The sequence below is a fragment of the Myotis brandtii genome, unplaced genomic scaffold (assembly GCF_000412655.1).
Source record: "Myotis brandtii unplaced genomic scaffold, ASM41265v1 scaffold62, whole genome shotgun sequence".
Lineage (NCBI taxonomy): Eukaryota > Metazoa > Chordata > Mammalia > Chiroptera > Vespertilionidae > Myotis > Myotis brandtii.
The window spans coordinates 3390422-3397770 of NW_005370366.1; the positions used below are offsets into that span (position 1 = coordinate 3390422).

The window sequence follows — 7349 nt, forward strand, 5'->3', positions numbered from 1 at the left end:
CCCTCTTTGCCCTGCTTCGTGATTTTGGACCTGGGCCCTAGGAACATTTCCTTCACCCATGTCACATGGTCAAGCCTTGTCAGTGGAGGGTACAGAAGGACGTTGGAAGAGGAAGGGGCTTTTCTTGGGTTTCAGGCTTTGATTTTCTTGTTTTCTTGGCAAATCAGTCAGCAGATCCTCAGTGGGCAACTTGAGTGTCACTGGCACCTCAGCCATGGCTTCCTGGTCCAGCCTCAGCACTTCCTCCAACTCTTCTACCACCCAGCAGGACACAGCCACATCCTCTTTGCCTTGAGGAGGTGACTCTTCCAGTGGGCCCTTTCTTGGCACTCTCCTCCCATCCTAGACATAGTAACTTCTCCCTACAACTGATATTTCTGTATTCTTTAGAGTTCTCTGTCCCTTTTTCTTAGTAGTCAATTTCCCAATTATTAGTTGATAATTCTTTCTGTTAAATTTTCTTCATTCATATTCTGGTGTTGTTTCTGTCTCCTACTAGACCCTAATGGACACACATAGTACCATAAACATTTCATCAAATGTGAGGTGGGGTTATATTGGGACAATGATAAAGGGAGACAGCTCTGGGTGGATATATGGAGGTGTGCGGTAGGAGAGCTAGCTCTTCTATGGTGGGACTCAGTGCATTACATTAAAAATGTAAAAATCCAAGAAAATGCACTAAAAGAAAAGTATGTTTAGAAATATGGCTTGAACAACCAGAAGAAAGCTAAATGATATGACAGGGAGTAATAGGACAGAATCTGGAGTAGAACAGAAGACTGTTCCTTTTTGTTATATGCCTCTTAGTACTGCTTTATTTTAAAATTTAAATGTATTACTTAAAATTTTTAAATTTACTTACAACAGCCAAGAGGTGGAAGCAACCCAAGTGTCCATGGAACAAAATGTGGTCTATCCATACAATGGAATATTTGTTGTCCCCTGAACCTGTCTGGGTTTTCCTGAGCTTGCTCCTTAGGTTAAGAAACAGTGGTTTTACTTACATCGGTGGGTATTCAAGCAGCTCCATATCCTCATATTTCAAATGACTTGTGGGTATTTATAGCATCATTTACAACTATTTTTCCCCAATGTGTAAAAGAAAGAAAGGCTTTGTAATGGATTGCTGTATTTGAGTGACCCAGTCAGATAGTGACACGGAGGAGCACCAACAAAAAAGGAAATGGGTTTATTTTACAACTGAAATCTCACGTCTGGAGTAGCTCCTGGAAGTCCTCAAAACCTTGGTGAGTGTCGCATAAAGACTTTTCTATGAAGAAAACAAACCTTCTTCAACAAGCGATAATTGTTTAAATTCTCATTCTTTTTTCTCTTCTCTCACCGAGTCTGATGATGTGGACCAGAAACGTCTTTATAGAAATGCTTGAATTACAGGTCTGAGAGAATCATGTGGTCAAGCCCTGCAGCCAGACACTGATGCTGTTGGGTTGAAGTGAGGGCTGATGGACACACATTCTGGGGATCTGCAGAAGATCAGGCTGTGAAGCAGAAAAGATACTAAAGAGTTTTTATATCATAGAAAGTAGAAAGGGATTAATCAGTTTTTAGAGCTAGGACTTTTTAAATAACAGATTTTTGGACAATTCTCATTCTCAGTGAAATATTCTACTTTATTTTTATATATATTTTTTAAGTTTTTTGTTTTTTATTTTTATTGATTTCAGAGAGGAAGAGAGAGATAGAAACATCAATGATGAAAGAGAATCATTGATTGGCTGCCTCCTGCATGCCCCCTAGTGGGGATTGAGCCCGCAACCCGGGCATGTATTCTTGACCGGAATCGAACCCAGGACCCTTGAGTCCCCAGGCCAACACTATTCACTGAGCCAAATGGGCCAGAGCGAAATATTCTACTTTAGATTTTTAAATTTTGGGGGTCAGATTATTTTTTTAAAGTGGTAAAAAGTATTAAATTGTAACCATAAGGGGAAACATTAAAAAAATCATTATTGTTGAAAATATTACATAGGTCCTCCTTTTTACCCCATTAACCTCTTTGAGCCCGATTCATTCCCCCCACCTCAGGGCCTCACCATCCCATTGTCTGTGTCCATGGGTTATGCATATATGCATACAAGTTCATTGGTTGATCTCTTCCCACCTAAACTCCCCTGCCTTCCCTCTGAGGTTCAAGTCTGTTCATGCTTTTATGTCTCTGGGACTATTTTTGATCATCAGTTTATTTAGTTCATTAGATTCCACATATGAGTGAGATCACGTAATACTTATCTTTCTCTGTCTGGCTTATTTCCCTTAGTATAATACTCTCCAGGTCCATCCATACTGTTGCAAATGGTAAGAGTTCTTTCTTTTTTATTGCTGCATTGTATCCCATTATGTAAATATACCATAGTTTTTTTATCCACTCATCTGCTGATGGGCACTTAGGCTATTTCTTAGTCTTAGCTATTGTAAATTGTGCTGCTTTGAACAGAGGAGTGCATACATTCTTTCTGATTGGTATTTCGGGTTTCTTAGGATATATTTCTAGAAGTGGGATCACTAGGTCAAATGGCAATTCCATATTTATTCTTTTGAGGAATCTCCATACTGTTTTCCATAATGGTGCACCAGTCTACATTCCCACCAGAACTAGGGTTCTCTTTTCTCCACATCCTCTCCAGCACTTGTCATTTGTTGATTTGTTTATGATAGCAATTTTGACAGGTGTGAGGTAATACCTCATTGTCATTTTAATTTGCATCTCTCTGATGATTAGTGACTTTGAGCATTTTTTCATATGTTTCTTGGCCATCTGTATGTCCACTTTGGAGAAGTGTCTATTTAGGTCCTTTGACCATTTTTTAATTGGATTGTTTGTCTTCTGTTAATCTGTATGAGTTCCTTATATATTTTGGACATTAACTCTTTATAAGATGTATCATTGCCAAATATGTTCTCCCATACAGTGGGCTTCCTTTTCATTTTGTTGATGGTTTCTTTTGCTGTGCAGATTTTTATTTTGATGTAGTCCCATTTGTTTATTTTCTCCTTAGTTTCCTTTGCCCTAGGAGAAATATCCGTAAGAATATTGCTACAAGAGATGTCTAAGATTTTACTGCCTATGGATTCTTCTAGGATTTTTATGGTTTCATGACTTATATTTAAGTCTTTTATCCATTTTGAGTTATTTCTTCCATATGGTGTAAGTTGGTTGTCTAGTTTTATTTTTTTGCATGTATCTGTCCAATTATTCCAAGACTATTTATCGAAGAGACTGTCTTGACTCCATTGTATGCTCTTGCCTCCTTTATCAAATATTAATTGAGTGTAATGGCTTGGGTCAATTTATGGTGTCTCTGTTCTGTTCCATTGACCTATATGCCTGTTCTTCTGCCAGTACCAGGCTGTTTTGATTACTGTGGCTTTGTAGTATAACTTGAAATCTGGCTTTTGTGATTCCTCCAACTTTGTTTTTCTTTCTCAAAATTGCTGCAGTAATTCGGGGTCTTTTTTTAATTCCATATCAATTTTTGGAGTATTTGTTTTAGATCTGTGAAATATGCTGTTGGTATTTTAATATAAATTGCATTGAATCTCTAGATTGCCTTGGGTAAGATGGACATTTTAATGATGTTGATTCTACTAATCCATGAACACAGTATATTCTTCCATTTGTTTATATCTTCTTCTATCTCTTTTTTCAATGTCCTGTAGTTTTCCGAATACAGGTCTTTTACCTCCTTGGTTAAGTTTATTCCTAAATATTTTAATATTTTTTTGTTGCAATGGCAAATGGGATTGCTTATTTAGTTTCCTTTTCTGAGAATTCATTATTGGTGTATAACAAAGCCATCGATTTTTGGGTGTTGATTTTGTACCCTGCTACATTGCCAAATTCATTTATTAAATCTAATAGGATTCTTTGGTAGAGTTCTCTATGTACAATAACATGTCATCTGTGAATAATGAGAGTTTTACTTACTCCTTTCCAATTTGGATGCCTTTATTTCTTCTTTTTGTCTGATTGCTGTGGCTAGGACTTCCAGCACTATGTTGAATAAGAGTGGTGAAAGCGGACATCCCAGTCTTGTTCCAGTTCTTTGGGGAAATGGTTTTAGTTTTTGCCCATTGACTATGATGTCGCTGTAGGTTTGTTATATAAGGCCTTTATCATGTTGAGATATGCTCCCTCTATTCCCACTTTGCTGAGGGTTTTTATCAAAAATGGGTGTTAGATTTTGTTGAATGCTTTTTCTGCATCTATTGATATGATCATTTGGTTTTTGTCTTTCAATTTGTTTATGTGATGTATCATGTTTATTGATTTGCAAATATTGTACCAGCATTGCATCCCTGGAATAAATCCCACTTGGTCATGGTGTATGATCTTTCTAATATATTGCTGGATCCATTTTGCTAATATTTTGTTGAAGATTTTAGCATCTGTCCATCAGGGATATTGGCCTGTAATTCTCTTTTTTTGTAGTGTCTTTATCTGTTTTTGGAATTAGGGTAATGCTGGCCTCATTAAAAGAGCTTGGAAATGTTCCTTCCTCTTGGATTTTTTAAAATAGTTTGAGGAATATACGTGTTAGTTCTTCATTGAATGTTTGGTAAAACTCCCTTGTGAAGCTGTCCTGACCTGGGCTTTTGTTTGGTGGGAGTTTTTTTTATTACTGCTTCTATTTCATCAGTTGTTATTGGTCTATTCATGTTTTCTGATTCTTCCTGATTCAGTTTTGGGAGATTGTATTTTTCTAGGAATTTGTCCATTTCATCCATATTGTCCAGCTTGTAGGCATGTAGTTGTTCATAGTATTGCCTTACAATCCTTTGTATTTCTGTGGTGTCAGTGGCTACTTCTCTGCTTTTGTTTCTGATTTTACTTATTTGGATCCTCTCTCTTTGTTTCTTGATGAGTCTTGCTAATGGTTCATCAATTTTGTTTATCCTTTCAAAGAACCAGCTTTTGGTTTTATTGATTTTTTGTATTGTTTTTTTGTTTGTTTCTATGTCATTTATTTCTGCTCTAATCTTTATTATTTCCTTCTTTCTACTTACTCTGGGCTTTTCTTATTTTTCTCTTTCTAATTCTTTAAATTGTTGTGTTAGATAACTTATTATCAGTTTTTCTTTGCTTTTTTTTTTAAGGTACGTCAGTAGAGTTATGAACTTCTCTTTCAGGACTGCTTTCATGATGTCCCTTAGATTTTGATTGTTGTGTGTTCATTTTCATTTGTCTCCAGGATGTTTTTTATATCTTCTTTGATCTCTTTGATAACCCATTCATTGTTTAACAGAATGCTATTTAGCCTCCATGTATTTGATTGCTTTTGAGATTTTTATTGTAGCTGATTTCTAATTTCATGCCATTGTGGTCTGAGAGATGTTTAATATGATTTCACTATTCTTGAATGTGGTCTATTTTTGAAAATGTCCCATATGCACTTGAGAAGAATGTATTATATTCCATAGCTTTGGGGTAGAACGTTCTGAAGATGTCAATTACTTCCATCTATTCTAGAGTGTGATTTAGGATTGCTATTTCCTTGTTGATTTTTTGTCCAGAAGATTTATTCAGTGATGTCAGTGGGGTATTAAGGTCCCCTACTATGATTGTATTGCTGTTGTTCTCTCCCTTGATATTCTCCAGAAGTTTTTTTTATATATTTAGATGCTCTTATATTGGGTGCATATATGTTTACCAGAGTTATAGCCTCTTGCTGTATTGATCCCTTTAGTATTATGAAGTGGCCTTCCTTATCTCTTGTTATGGCCTTCACTTTAAGGCCTATTTTGTCAGATATAAGTATTTCTACACCAGCTTCTTTTGTTTTCATTTCCATTTGCCTGAAAAAAATTTTCCATCCCTTCACTTTCAGTCTGTGGGATTCCTTTTTTCTATGGTGGGTCTTTTGTAGAAAGCAGATATATGGGTCATGTCTTCTTATCCATTCAGCTACTCTATGTCTTTTGATTGGGTCATTTAATCTATTTACATTTATGAATATTATTGACTAGAGGCCTGGTGCATGAAAATTCATGCACTCGGGGGTGGAGAGGCCCTCAGCCCAGCCTGTGCCCTCTCACAGTCTGGGACCCCTCGGGGGATGTCCACCTGCCGGCTTAGGCCTGCTCCCTGGGGGATCAAGCTTAAGCTGGAAGTCAGACATCCCTCTGACAGCCTGGGAACCCTCGGGGGATGTCTGACTAATGGCCATTAGTTGGACATCCTTAGCGCTGTCAAGGCAGTTAAAGCAGAGCAGACTAATGAACCATGTGCCAGCTCTAGTTCTGAATCTGATCTCCAGACTGTTTAAGAATCAACATCTCAACACAGATCACAGTCTCGCTGCAAATTTCAGGAGCTTAAAGCTAAGCATTTTATAAAGAAAGACACTGCCACCGTTTGGCCCCTGAACTGGCATAGCAAGTTATGTACCTGCAAAGACTATATGAAAATGTATGGCGATCTAGATGTCCTGTTCCTAACAGATGAATATGACACAATTCTGGCTTATGAAAACAAGGGCAAGGTTGACCAGGCAGCTGACAGGACAGATCCTTTCATGGACACCCTTAACAGCATGAACAGAGTCCAACAAATGGAACTCATTTGTGAATATAATGACTTGAAGACTGAACTTAAAGACTATCTGAAGAGATTTGCTGATGAAGGCACGGTTGTAAAGAGAGAGGACATCCAGCAGTTCTTTGAAGAGTTTCAGTCAAAAAAGAGAAGAAGAGTGGATGGGATGCAGTATTAATGCAGCTAGAATGGAGTATGGCACCTTCTCAGCCAGGCGGTGGAAATGCCACTTACTGATCCAGGAATAAAAGAGGCATATTTCACATTTGCTCCTCTTCCATCCTCTCTTTTAAGAGGCCTCCTCCTCTGACCTTGAGCTTCCCTCACTCTCCTTAACTACAGTAGCCACAGTGTTTATGCTGATTTCACAACCAGCATTCTTTCTGACTCAGCTAAAAGCAACTCATTCCACAGACTTCAGCTCCCACCACACCCCCAGTCTATCCAGGGTTATTTGCTTGTAAGTTTTAAGAAATTTGAGTTGTTCTTGAGAAAGTAAACTAGTTTCTTTTCTAATTTTTTGGTCTTTAAATCCTGAATGTGTCTACTCTGCCACAGAGTTGTTGTCTTCCAGGACCTGCTTTGGGCGCATCTTCCTGCAGCTAGAACCTTTCTAGGTCCCCTCAAGCCTCTGATCATGGTGCCTTGGGTCAAAGCTTCCTCAAGCCTGGTCTGCTTCTTCTCCCACATCCCTCCTTTCTGAGATTTGGTCACGGCTTACAGGGGATCTCACAACTTGTTTCCTCTGGGCCCAACCTCTGGAGTGGCCAGGATTGATGGTTTTGTGGCTTGT

At 38.1% G+C, this 7349-nt stretch overlaps 1 pseudogene; it reads left to right on the forward strand.

Annotated features, from left to right (window-relative positions):
• The first annotated feature begins 565 nt into the window (after positions 1-565).
• LOC102257660 lies at positions 566-6824 on the forward strand (annotated as a pseudogene).
• The last annotated feature ends 525 nt before the right edge of the window (positions 6825-7349 follow it).